General features: G+C 47.0%; 1 protein-coding gene across 8 annotated transcripts in view; it reads right to left on the bottom strand.

The window, feature by feature from the left end:
- Positions 1-14,163, bottom strand: part of SORBS2 (sorbin and SH3 domain containing 2) — a 172,815-nt gene that overhangs the window by 112,148 nt on the left and 46,504 nt on the right. Inside the window, exon 3 of one of the 8 annotated variants that reach the window (XM_087814088.1) lies at positions 3,786-3,841. The exons of the other annotated variants lie outside the window; for them this stretch is intronic. The gene's annotated coding sequence lies outside the window, so the exon portion shown is untranslated. The remainder of the gene's footprint in view (positions 1-3,785; positions 3,842-14,163) is intronic. 8 annotated transcript variants of the gene reach the window in all.

Raw genomic sequence — 14,163 nt, forward strand, 5'->3', positions numbered from 1 at the left:
ATGCAGATCTTCCGTTTCCCAGGGAGGCACGGAATTACTTTTCTTCTTTTCCTTCTTACTTAGTCTAATGACTCACATTCCAGATGGTTCTGCCCAATTTTAGAATGATCATGATCTACTCTGTTGAAAAAAACCCACCCATAACATTTCATGTACAGTAACTTACATAATGATTTTTTTAAGGAATGAGAAAAATGCAACACTTGCTGCAGAAGAATTTCTGGCTCTTATTTATTGTATGGTTTCCTGTGCGGCTAAAGAATTTGCAGTCTTAAAGAATACTCTGACTTGAAAAAATATTCTCAAAACAATGAAGCACAAGAGGAGTACCAATACAGTGTAATTCCAACTTTGTTTTTTAAAAAGTTTACTATGAATTAAAAAGAAACAAAAAACAAACAGGGCAATATCCCCGAACATTTATCATCTCAAGGGTGGGTTGAGCTTTTGTAAAAATCACCCCCTTTTCTTTTTTGTGAAACAGGCCTTTTCCCCCTCACAGGGACGCTGTCAGGACCCCGGAGAGACTTGACTAAGCCATGTTTCAACACTTATGAACCTTCCCAGATAAAGGCAACACGTGCATTTAATGAAATCATAGACCACTGATGACTCAGCTTTCTGAGTAGTTCTGGAGCGAGCTTTTTAGTTCCTCTGAGAAAGGACAATCAGGGACTCCTCCTGAGAGCTGTGGGCCTTTGGGAGGGGGCCCGAGACACTGTGGTTAGTATGCTCTGGGCCATCTCAGCGCTGGGACAGGGGATCTGCTTAGCTCAGAGTCCTGCCCCGGGAGTCCAGGACTTGTGCAGCCCCACCTTTGGAGCTGGGCCCCCAGTTACTTGCCCTGCCTGCTGGGACAGGTGAACAAGTATCCAATGTGACACCTGCAAGGGGCTTTATCCTGACTTATTGTTTTCCATTGATTTTTAGAGAGGGTGGAAGTGAAGTCGGGAGGGAGGGGAGAGAGAGAGAGAAACATCTATATGAGAGAGACATTGGTTGGTTGCCTCCCACAGGCCCTCATCTGGGTCTGGGGATCTAACCTGCAACCCAGGTTCGTGCCCTTGACTGGGAATTGAACCCGAGACCCACCATTGCGCTGGCACAATAGCCCTGGCCAGGGCTAATATATATATATTTAAATCAATGTTAACTGCTTACTGAATATTTTTCCTAGAGAAACCACTAAACAGGTCATTTTCTTCTATTAAGGAACAGACGACCCACGCCATTCCCTATTTTGTATGTTTTACTTCGGGTCCAGTATCCACACTCTTTCAGTGGCTTTTTAAGAAAACTCGGTCTCAGTGGGGAACTTCAGTCCTTCCCTTCGTCGATGAATACACAGCACTTACTTCAGTGCAGTCTCATCTGAACAGATTCAGATCCAGAGGCCGTAATGCTGCCTCCTGCATGGGAGGAGCTGGGACTTAAATAGAACGAGCCTCCGAAAACAACACAGCTCAGCTGGTGATGCCAATGAGGAATTTCAACTGGCTGTGAACACAGCCTCGTGCAAAATAACTGCCTCGTAAATCACTTTCTTTTCTACCTACTTACCAAAATATTTATAAAATGCCCTTGCGCTGTCACTCCTAACTGAGCCTCTCGGCCTTTACTTTTTCAGTGGGATTCTCTATGTCTTAACACAAGGTCTGGTCTGGTGTAATGACCAAGCATGGACTTTTAGAAAGTGCTCGCTCTCTCTCTCTTTCAGCCTTTGTCTCTCTCTAGATACACAAACAAATAGGGGTGCAGACGGAGGATTAAAAGTATCACGCAGATTATTATTATTGTGGCTAATAAATTACACGATCGCATAACCGTGCCCTGATATCTGATCCCCTTTCTTGCAAAACATGCACATTTAAAACCTGATTTACAATTAAGGAAGTCGAAATTCTCCTTTAAAAAAATAATGTGTCAGTAGAAAACGGAAAGTCCAGTGGAGATGGTGACCTTGTAAGTTGTTTGCGTGGGGATAAGTAACTCCAGGACATTCTGCAGCTCCCCAAAGTCAGAACAATTCAGGGGATGCAGCAGGCTTTAGGCAAACTCATGCCCCTGGAAGATAACCTCAATATTGTGTGTGGCTGGGAAGGGCACCAATGTGACAGAACAGATGTCAAAAAAAAGAATCATCTAATACAGGGATGATCATAGTACTTAGCAAAAAGTAAGCTGCAGGCTTAAGGTTCACGTGGATACGCTCCAGGGCTTTAGAAGTTCATGATTTCTCAGGGAGCCCAAAGCACCTGGGTGGCAGTGAGGGGTGATTAGTCCTCGGCGCTCTGGCCTCACTCAGAAATAACCTGGGCCAGGTGGGCCAGCCGTGCCAGGGAGACCTGAGGCCATGGCCCTCCATGGCCCCCAGAGAGCCTGCCAGTTCTGTGGATGTGGGAGGGGGTGAGGGCTGAGTCTGGGGACTGAACGTGTGCTCTGAGCTTATGATACATACTTCGTTATATACATTTGTTAGATAGATGATAGGTAGATCTACATTTGTTTGCTATATATATTCGCTATGATAGATTATTCAAGTTTAGATTAGGTAGTACTGGATTAGGATGGACCCTAATCTGATGACTGGTGTCCTTAGAAGGAGAGCTTTCTGGAGACAGACAGATGAAAAAAACATCACGTGACAATGGAGGAGACTGGAGTGAGGCTGCCATAAGCCTAGGAAGGCCAAGGATTTCTGCAATCCCAGAAGTTATGAAAAGACGAGGACTGGCTTTCTCCAGAGCCTGTCAAGGCAGCATGGCCCTGCTGATATCCTGAGTTCAAACTTCTAGACTTGAGAACTGGGAGCCAGTGCATTTCTTTGGTTGCAAGCCACCCAGTTTGTTGCACTTTGCTATGGCGGGCCCGGGAACCGGTTAGTGATTTGAGACAATGATTTAAATACATCCTCTGGGCTTTTCTTCTTTGTGATCAAGATTGAAACAATTTGCCGTGAAGGGGTATGGGAACTATGAAAATCTGCTCTTTTGGAGGTAGATTCGGGTAGATTCTTCCATGATGATCAGATCAACAATATAGGGTGGGATAAAATCTACATATAATATTTGTCCAGAGAGATTTCAGAAGAAGAGAGAGCCAGAAGCTTGGGAGTCAGCAGGTGAAGCAATCCAGCTAGTCTGACGCCGCAGGCAGTGACACCCAGAAGCAGGGCCTCACTGCCCGGGGAGCCAGGCGGAGAGCCAGGGAACGTTAGGCATAGATGGCTTGGAGGGGCCTAGAAGTGCTGCCACAGGTGTGTGTGTTGATAAGAGGAACCCCTGTGTCCCTGTGAGGCATCCGTGAGCAGGAGGCATCCCTACAACAAGGGGGCACTATTGGGAATAGCTGCGACTCAGGAGCAGAAGGAAGGATTTGTAGGCCAAGAGAGGGGCTCAGTTAGTTTCCTTGCAGTGTTCTTAGGACCCCCAGCAAAATTTTCCATTGTGAAATAGGGCAGAGTAAAGAATCCCAGAACAATTATTCTGCAAGGAAAAACTCACATTGTCTGAAATCCCTTTTGCCTGGCCCCCTCCCTCTGATTTCCCCCCACTGCCTCCTTTCGGTTAGCTTCAATCCAGGGTGTTTCTGCAGAACCTCAAGTGGGAAATTCTGCTGGGACCACGATGGGCATGCGTGCCAAGGAGAGGCCGGAGCACACGCACACTCCGCGGTGCCTTTTACTCCCTTCGCTTCGCTGAGAGCCCTTTTGTTCAAATACCCGCAGAGATCTCCGGGCCCTGTCAGCCCCGAGCCCAGAGCCCGTTTCCCCGAGCACAGCGTACCTTCTGAAGAAATGCACCCAGATCACAATGGTATATGAGTCTGTCCTATTCTCGCTCTAGAAAAGAAATGTCACAATAAATAGGTGGGTGGGATCTGCCCACAATCACAAAACAACCAAAACAGCAGTGCAGTCAAACTGAGAAAATGTAAATTTACCATTATATATATATAAAATATATACTTTTTTCTTTATAAGGTTTGGTACCTACTTATCAGGAAAAACCTATGAAAAGGAAACTGCAAATACAGGGGTGGGAAAAAGGAGGTTTACGGTTGTAATACAAATAAATAATACAATCATTCGGAAAAAATAATACAAGAATGAAGTGTGTTTCGCCGACTCACAACTGTAAACCTCCTTTTGCCTGCCCTGGTCCTTATTTTTAGTTTGTTACAGACCACGAGTCACTGTAGTTATGTGGGGAAGGGGAAATCGGGGCTGTGGTACCTAGGGTCAGTCTACGGTGGGGGTGAACAGGCAGCCTGCCTTTGGCGGCCCTGGTCCGGTTTGCTGATTGATTTCCACTCTCCTTGCCCCTTTATTTGGAATAAACATTCTCTAGCAAAGCTTCATGGATCAGCACTGAAGGGAATGGAAGGGCGCCTATAGCAAGGACCACAGTGCTAATACACCTTATACCTACTCTGTGCTTTTCTAGTCCTTCCCAAATCTGTGCGGAGCAGGCTAGAAGAGGAGGGAGATCTAAAGGAGCAGAGGAAGCGAGCCCCTTCCTGCCCCATGGAGTGGCTCTGTCACTCCCACCTCCCCGCCGAGTGCTCCCATACCCTCTCTCCACCCAAAGCCAACTCCTACTTAAGGAGGCCCCTCCTCAGAGCATCCCTCCTTAATATCTGCACCAGCCCTTGATCCCTTCTTTCTCTGTAGCTCGAATCCTTGTTGCCCAGACTCTTTTCACAAATTGAAAGACATTTTTCAGGATCTGCTCTTGCAACCGAAGGGGGCGCAGTAGCTTCTCTGACTGTCTGAGGCTCTACAATGTGCTAACAGAAGGAGAACACACTCTCCTCTCTCGGGTAAATTATAGTTCAAGAGAGACATTTGTGTTTTCTACGCACAGGATGGACCCCATGGGCAGGCGTTTCAGACCAGGGTCATAGGATGTGGGGGATTTCTGAGGACCCATGGGGACTCCTCAGGGGTCCTCCCATCCCCTCCTGAGGCACATGGCTAGTCATCCTATTTCAAGGGATGGCCCTGATGTTACATTGAGAAACAATATGTGTTTCTGCAGATAAGTCAGTCCTCGAACAGCAATAAAGACTCCATTTTGACATCCAATAAGATCTGCTTCAAATGACTCAGTGTAAGCTGTTTTTTCCCTTCTGGGCAGAATACTATTTGCAGGTATCTGCAAATTTGGGAACAGAATGTGTTTCCTAAATGGAACTATTCTGACAACAAGCAGAAAAAGCAAATTGCACACACGCGCGCACACCACACACACACACACACACACACAATCCCTTCACGTCTTCATTCAAATGCATCTGCTTCTATGTTACATTTTAGTTAAATTGCCATTCCTGGTCTATACTCCTGAGTGTGTGTATGCGTGTATTTGTGAGTGTGTACTTTTGTCCCCTTTGTCTATAATGGATCAAACTAAATGTTTACCTACAGATAGCTAAAATTCTGTGCATGTGCCTTGATGACGTTTAGATTATTTAACAGTTGCAATTAAAAAATGCTTCAGAAAATATTTAGAATTCAAATTTTAATACAATGCTAATGTTGCCAAGCTCCCTGCGGCACATTGTAGTATTTATTTCAGCCAACACTTACCACGCTTACTGTGTGTCAAGCTGTTTTCCAAGATTTTTATATTAACTCAGGTAATCCTCCCAATAATACAAGGTGGGGCCACTGACAGGTGCCAGTTCCCCAGGTCTGAGTGATGGGCGGGATCGCCCACATAGGCGGCCTGGCCTGGGATCAGTGCTCAGGCATACTCTGCTGTGGCTGTGTTAAAAATGCCCCTTTGTTATAATCCCAAATAGTTTGCTCATCATGGCTTTCTGAGTGCTTGGAGACTGACTCAAAGGAGAAGCAATCTCAATACACTTTGTAGTTGTTTCCTCCTTAAAAATTACTATCCAGCAACCTCCATACAGGTATTACAGTACAAGTCTGGGCTTGTGCTAAACTAAAAAAAAAAAAAAAAAAAAGCTTTGCAACTAAGGCAATTATGGGGTAGAAGCAAATAATGTATGTCCTCATATAAAAGTGAAGGGTAGCAGAGTATGTCACCCCAAAATAGGACTGCAGGAGTTCAGCACGTGACACCTCAAAATATGCCAGTTTGGTATATTTTGATTATTTTGAGCTATAGACACTTAAACAGCAACTCGGAGAGGCTTTCTCTGAGCTCCCTTATCTGCATAAAGACAGAACCTCTCAGAGAAGCTCAATTGTCATAACTCTTTGCTGGGGAGTTTCATCAACCAGGGAGGACTGGCCCTTATCACAGGAGGGGAGACTGGATGCCGACACCACACTCAGACACACTTTCTCACAAACCACCATACCTCCCATTTGTTTCCCTAAGGGCCCATTTGTCTCAACAATCACTTCCTCTCCCCTAAGAGGCCCCATCCCCCTGCCCTCTCCCTGTGAAGATGGTTTTTAAGCCTCAATTCTAAGCCACCTGGGGAGTTACTCATTTTTGTCTGGGTCTCTCCCACTAGAGCGGAGGCATCTGTGCTAATAAACTTCTGTTTGTTTTTCTCTTGTTAATCTGTCTCTTACGATGGTCTCAGCTGAGAACTCAGAAGGGTAGAAGGAAAATTATTTTTTCCTCTCCTGGGAAAGTCGTCCCTGGTCTGAGGGTGCCCCGCGACCCTTAAGGTAAAAGGAATCTGTTCACAAAGGAATTGGGTATCCTGGAGGTTCCTGAGTGGACCTAGGGCTCGGGAGGAAGAGGGATGTCAAAGTGAGTTTCAAGGAGCGGCTGAAGCTGATGACATTCAATGGCCACAGCATTCGTTTCTGTTTGTATAACTTTAACAGTCTGAAATGAGGCCTCTGACAGTGTACCTCCCTACATGGGGCCGATGCCGGATTAGGCCCAGGCCCAGGGATATATGTGGAGGACCGGCCCCGGCAGGCCCCTGGAGTTGTCTGGGGTAGCTTGTTCAGCCCAGGGCCACTCTGACACTGAAACCCAAGGGTGCTCTGTGGGGGAGGAACAAACTTTCCTCTACCCTCAAGATTCTTCTGGCTGGTCTCATCATCAAATAGACATAAGACAGATTAGCAAGAGAAAATGACCTAGTTTGATACGTACATATGTACGGGAACCCCACAGACAGGAGAGAGTCAGAGACCCCACACGCAGGAGAGGTTCCCAGGTAGAAAGCGGGACTCAGGTATATGACATCCTGAGCTAGGGAAGAGGAAGGTGCCTTCGGGACTTCAAAGGATTACTTCAGGATGATAAGAGGAGCTGTTCAGTGAATAGATGTTTGTCCTGCCCTATGGATAGGTCAAATGAGATTATCGCTGATAATCTCTTATTATGGGCAAGGCCCTTAATTCAAGGTAGTTAAAGGGAGGGGTAGAAGTTTCTCTCGAGCCTGAAGCTATAACTGCCTTTAGCTCAAAACATTCAGCATACCACAGGGCACATCTTGGGGTGGCTAGCTCTGAACCCCCACAACTCCAAGACCACACTCAAGACTCATTCATTCATGTTCAACACCTACTCACCCCACAGCTACTGCAGAGCAAAACCCCCCAAAACCAACCAACCAAACAAACAAAAGGAGTCATCCACACAACAGCTCCCCCTGGGCAGTGACTGGGAATCAGGGACTGTTTTCCCTGGTGTCTCCCACCTCCTGGTACATTAGAATCCCTCTCTGCCCCGTCGCTAACCTTTTCACTCCAGGTTAGCAGGTCCAGCAGGTATAACACATCTGAGCTCTGGGTGTCTGCTAGCAACATCTGAGCTAATCTCCTTTGCTAGGGAACCGTAACCGAGGTAAGAGCTGGAGGCTTTCATTGGCATCCACATGGCTCACAGTTGCTCCCTTTTCAGTGATTAGTGAAATGCTTTGAAAACACTGCTCCTTTCAGTGTTTTTTGGGGCAGGATAGAAGGAGGGGCTGGTTTCCCAAGGGTTGTTTTGACTTGGCTCTTAGACTTGGATTCTTGCTGCTTTCAAGTCTCAGGTTTGGGGCTTAGAGAGGTTTGGGATGAAGAGCAGAAGCTGGCCAGCTGACAGCCAGCGATGTCTGCTCCAGGGCTGGAGGGGGCAAGGGAGGGTCCAGGACAATGGGATTATGGGAGCCGGGTCTCCTCTTTCCTCAAGACTGGGTCTGCTCCTTCTGAGCCCCAGCCAAAGCCCAAGCCTGAGGCCCTAGAATAGCTGTACTGTGGAGGGAGACCTGTGCTGACAATACAGGTACAGTTCAGCGGAAATGAGATTTTCCTGGGAAACGGGAGATGGAGAGAGGAGGGGAATTCTAGCCTTAAAAAACACCAAAAAAACACACAAAAAAACAAGCTTAAAACATTGTCTTTTCAAAAAGTAAGTGGGAAGCTCAGGTGCATCTGGTGTGGTCCAGCATCGAAGAAGGGAGGGCGCCTTCACGTGGATTTGCATTTTACATAGTGGAAGGGCAGGTGTGAGGAACTAAAGGACCTTCCCATCCATAAAGCAACATCTTTGCAAGATCAGGCTCTGCCTACTGTCTAAAGGCCCAGACCGCCTGTTGAACTCTCGGGTAAAATGGAAAAAAAAAAAAAAGTAATAATACAGTGAAGCTTCCTTTCAATAAACAAACCTATCCACTCTCCCCTCAGCGTATAAAAACACACTTTGCTGACTCCAAATATGGCACAAAAGACGCTCAATGGCTTACTAGTTTGAAGGACTAGTCACTAGTTGCTTAACACTCTCAGTGAAACCGCTTTACAAAATACAGCACACGTAATGGAGAGACCAGAACTAAAAAGGAGTCCTCGGAACAGCCAGTGTCCGCCTCCACGCCCAAGTCAGTCAAGGTGGCTCGTTGTGGGCAGTTTTCAGCAGACACAGATCTTTGCTGACCCTGGAACACATCATTCACATTCGAAGTGATTTTCATGTAAATGATTGTGCTGTTCGCCTCCAGGGGTCATTCAAATATTTCCCGAGAAATTGGCTGCTTCCAGTTCTTGCTCAGAGCCCCACGTGCTTCCTTTGGGTGCAGAGCAGATGACAGGCTGCGCATTCCAGGAGGACTTGAACTCATTTAACTGAGCCCTGTTGGGATGAAGTGACGGACCCAGAAGGGCCATCGGAGCCCAGGCTTCGACCTTCCTTCCTTAACAGAAAAAGCAAAACAAGCCGCGGGGTTTGGCAACTGGGCAAGTTTAGAAATATGTTGAAGCTCTCTGCCCTGCCAAGTGTTTTAGAAAAAACTTGTGTCTTTCTATTTCATGCCAAAAAATGTTACCCCTTAAATATTTGTTCCCATATCTGGCTACGTGTCCAGGATTTCTTCTTTTCTAATAATAATCATTTTTTTCTGGGACATAAAAATGCCACTTGCGCTATCAGATCAAACATCTCTTTATATAGAAAAAGCATCTGAAACATTCCGCCAGTGGAGCTAAGGAAGGATCCTTACTTAACATAATTTTTAAAACTCAATTTGATTAAATGTTTGGTCTTTGAATTCTTTCTGTGACTCTCGCTGGAAAGTTCAAGCTTGTTTGACAACACTTTCCATTCTGCCTTTTCTCTCTCTGCCCTCTCACGATTCCCTCTTACTAGAAAGCACTGAACAAGAATAAATGTCTGTCTTTGACCAAAATAATACCTTGGAAATGGAGCCAACGCAAGGCAGCCCTCTGGGTTCCGTTCTCTATTTGCACGTTTAGCTGGAACTGGAGGGTTCGCTGTCAGGGTTTCGGGAACTGGAGCATTAAAAAAGTGTGAGCCTGCAAATTAGCTGTCAAGCTGAACAGAAAGTGCATAATGCCCGGAGCCGACTCCTTTCCACTGCTGGTGTCCCACTGATCTCGCTGTGAAGCGAAGTGAGACACGAAGGAATACTGAAAAATAGCCATTTGTAAGGAGTTGGTTGGGTATGTTCTTTCTGACCAGCTGAAAACCGGTAACTACATTCACAAAGTCAAAAAGCTAATAAACAGTCTGAGAGTGGACACTACAGGACAAAACAGTATCATGCTTGAAGAAGCAGTAAGGGTTATACAACTCAGATGTGATTAATATTCTCAGAGAAATGAAATGTAAGGCATTAGCTCTCATGGAACCACTAACAGCCTGGTGAAATGCACTGTAGATTTAAGCTTCACATTGGGTAACTTAATATATGGTCATTAGTTGTTGATGTTGAATGAATCATTGTAAGTAAAGCTGCTGCAAGCAAAACGCACTCTAAGCTAATATAGATCGTTATTGCTAGTTAGTGGGTTGATTTTTAAAATCTCTGTGTTCATTAGTGTTTAGAGGTGTGCATGTGATTGGTAGGGTGGGGAAGCTACGGTCTCTTATAAATGGTTCCCTCTAAAATTCCTGGCTTGAGAATCTTTGTCACTCTTTAAAAAATCTCAAAATATAACCTTATTAAATTTGGAGAGCACATGCAGACAAGGACACGGACACATTTCAGAAAGAGCACGCGACAATATGATTCTGAATGTCACAAAGCTGTTGCAGAATAAACCAAGATTCTCTCCAAGATGGATGACATACGGAGAAACCGGAGAAAGTAGCAAATTGTTGTGCCAGCCTTCAGCCAGCTGTCATCCTGCCCCAAGTCATACCCAATAAAATTTCCATCCCTCGCCCGGCTTTCCATCACACGGCCCTCCCCCCTCGTGCACGGGGAAGCGGGCATTTACATTTGGAAATGCCAAGCATCTCAGAACACTTACGTTTTGTTGAAGCAGGTCTCCCATGGTAAACCCAGCACAGCGAGCCTGCCTCCTAGGACGGGCAAATCAGCACCGTGATGCACCCCGGCCAGAAATAATACCCCTCATTTGCTGCAATTGGGTTAGTATCAGTGCTATAAAAAATAGATGACGGAAAACCGAAGCCCTTGACAGAAATACAAGTCTGCCGAGCGCGGCTTCGACAGGCCTGGGGCACAGGGAGGAGGTGGTCTCGCCTGTACATTGAGCTCGGGCTTCTCCTGTGCCGGCCCGGGGACGCACGTGCACGGTGTCCTCACGCGGGCTGGGCACTGGTTCATTTGCATAAATGACAGAGCTGGGCACATGCACTCCTGTGAGAGGTAAACTGTCACAGAAACTTCAGCCTGTGGAATATCGCTGTGCAGTGGGCAGGCCACGTTATTTATGGTGCTCGAGTTTTTCTCTTTGCTTTTGCAAAGAAAGGTGATGTCCTGTAACATCAGGAAAGCTGGAAGTCGGTGAAATAAAGGCCTGAAGGTCACCCCGTCTGCCCTGCAGCGTGGAGCGATGTTAAGAGGCCAAAATGCAAAATAAACACCACAGACCAGCTCTACCTGTGTGCGCCCATCTGCAAATGTGCGGCGAAAATCTAACTAAAACTTGCAAGAGGAGGACCTGTGTCTGTACACTGCCTGTGAATGCAAGAATGCGTAATACATGAAGACGTTAAACATCATTTATCAACTCGAACATTACGTAAGAGAGAGCAGGAGGAGCCAAGGAGGAAAAAGGCAGAAAGAGAAACGCATGAAAAATACCTTGGCCTCTCTCCTGTCACGGCTCAGGTGCCACGCCGGAGACCTGCCCTCCGCCTTCCCCGTAACGGGCACCCTTGCTTTCGTGTCTGCCCAAGATCAGACGCTGCGCTAGGGTCTACACAGAGTAAGCTAAAGGTACATGTTTGGTTTCGTCACCTCCTTACCACTGGTCGGCTCAGTTAGACTAGGCTGACCCAGCCGTAACCGCACACGGGCCCGCTCACGGGAGCCAATGTGGAAGCCTGGCCTCGGCGACTGTTCAGATGCTCCGCTCTCCCGCCCCAGCCGCTCCTGGTCTGTGTTCGCTGCCTCGACGCCTCCATTTCACAAACCCTGCAGTCTGACGGGCCTCCATTCCCTCCGAGGTCGGAGGCCCTTCCCGATTCCCCCCCGTGCCTTTCTCAGCTCCCTTGCATGGTTTCTGATGTAACTTGCCCACTGGCTTTTCTCTGCTCATTGCTGGTGAAGATACTGATTTCTAGTTCTCAGGGGCCAGCCCTGGCTCCAAGAGTTTGGGTGTGGAGTTCCAACCACCCTTGTGGATTTTATTGTTCAATCCTGTCAGTAAATAAGAACAAAAACCAACCCAAACCCACTGACCCACGCATCAGGAGCCCCGGCTGTGGGGACAGGAGGTGGGCTTGGCCACTTAACCTTGGGCATCGCACAATGGGGACTAGTCGTACCGGCTTTATATAAGTTGCTCTTCCACTCCTCATGCCTTTGCTCATCCCTTCAGCAGCTATTTATTGAGCACCTACTACCTCCCAGGCAACAGAAATCCAGAAGAATCCAGAACAGAAATGAGTCCATGCCCTCAGGGAGTTTGAAGGTTGAGTAAGTCGCCTAAACTGTTCACCTTAGTGCCTTTGACAGTAAATGCTCAAGAGTTGTTAGCTATTATTAGAAGAGCAATACGCTTTTAGGAAAGGTGTAAACAAGATATACCTGCTGTAGTAAAAGGGAGAGAAAATATGAGGAAGTCAGGAAAGAGGAGTATTTGCAAAATCACTTATGCATCTGGCATGAAGTGGTGGATTCTGAGTGTTTCTAATCCTTGACCTCGAGGTGATGTTGCACAATTGGGGACATGTATTTATAAAGTCCCTGCCTGTATGCACCCCATCTGACACCGCCACACAGCTGCACGACCTCCAGCATGGGTCAGCGCCTTCCTCACTCCAGAGAGCCACCGAGAGCATGGTGACCAGCGGCTCTGAGCCCTTTGGGCATGGCCGCTACCAGCTCCAGTTTCCTGAGGAGGGATCTCATTTCCACCCACCCACGAAAGCACCCTTGATCTGAACCTGAGATCGAAAGATCAGGCAGAGGGGAAGGTTGAGGTTTCACTGTCCTTTTTAAGTTACCATATTTTTACAATCATTTCCATTTATGCCTATTTTTCGTAGCATCCTAGTAAGGCAGGCCAGTTTTACGACGTGCTGCTTAGGGGAGATTTGTGATTGCTCTGTCATTTGACCTCGGTTTCGGCCCGGCATGAAAACCTAGTGCTGTCGCTCCTCCTTTCTTGCAGACACGCCTGCCTGAGAGCGGTAGACTTTGCAAAGGCTGCTCCACTTGCCACCTGACTGGTCCTAGGATGGTGGAGACCAGGACCAATAATCCCTCAGTCAAGCCGCCTCGTGCCAGGCTGAGCCCTGTAATCCTTTATGCCACATCGCCTTTCATTCCCGAGGATGTGATCTGCGTGATCGACACCTCCTTCCGGTACATACACGCACAGTTTAGAACTTGGTTTCTTCCTTTCCCAGCCTGCTCACTACCCTGCATTCTCCTCTCAGAGTCTGTGTCAGACAGGGTTCAGGTGTCAAATGAGTGTTAAACAAGGCAAACTTAAAATTCACTGTATTTACTACCTCCTCTCCCCGCTCCACCCGTCTTCCTCCTCTCCTTTTTTATTTTATTTTTTGTTATTCTCTCTCCCACTTTTGCTTCCCAGAAGTTCATGGGCTGGATGCCGTTGTCACTATACACTACGGTCGGGTGAGTGCTGGTGGTTTCAAACAGATCTCCCCACCGCGTAAGTTGCTGCATTCCTGCAGGATTTGGAAACACCGTAGTTCCACGCAGCCTTGCCGGGGTCCCAGAAATATTGGTGTGTATTGGATCCGGTTTTCTGTATTAGTCGATTAGGGTATGACTGATTATATTTAGTAGAACGCTAGCTTACTACTTGGGGAGAATTTAAATATTATTTTATAGGTAAAAAACAAAGTAGCTACAGACAAGCAGCATTTCTCTTTTTGCTTCTCTTTAGCTGGTATATTTTATTTTTAAACATACACTACCCCGCTCGCCACATACACACACAATTTGGAGATGCCAGCTCGGGCTCCCTGAAGTGTGTGCGTGATGTGAGCCTATTTCCTTGATGTCTGCAGGTAACTGTCTCCGGGCTGGGGCGCTTACTGCCCTTTTCTCCTTCCTGAGCAGCGGGGCAGCCCCAGCTGCCACAAATATGTCTTCTTGGTCAAATTTTTGTTCCCTCCACTCATCAGCAAAACCTCAACGATACCTTCCTACACGTAGACTCTGGAAAAGGCAGCAGAGGGAGAAATCACAGGAGGTGCCCAAACGACAGGTGCCTGGCTGCAAGGCGGGCGTGCGGGTGGGGACCACAAGTGACTTTTCATCAGGAGATGAGACAAG

The sequence above is a fragment of the Miniopterus natalensis genome, chromosome 2 (genome assembly GCF_054644295.1).
Source record: "Miniopterus natalensis isolate mMinNat1 chromosome 2, mMinNat1.hap1, whole genome shotgun sequence".
NCBI lineage: Eukaryota > Metazoa > Chordata > Mammalia > Chiroptera > Miniopteridae > Miniopterus > Miniopterus natalensis.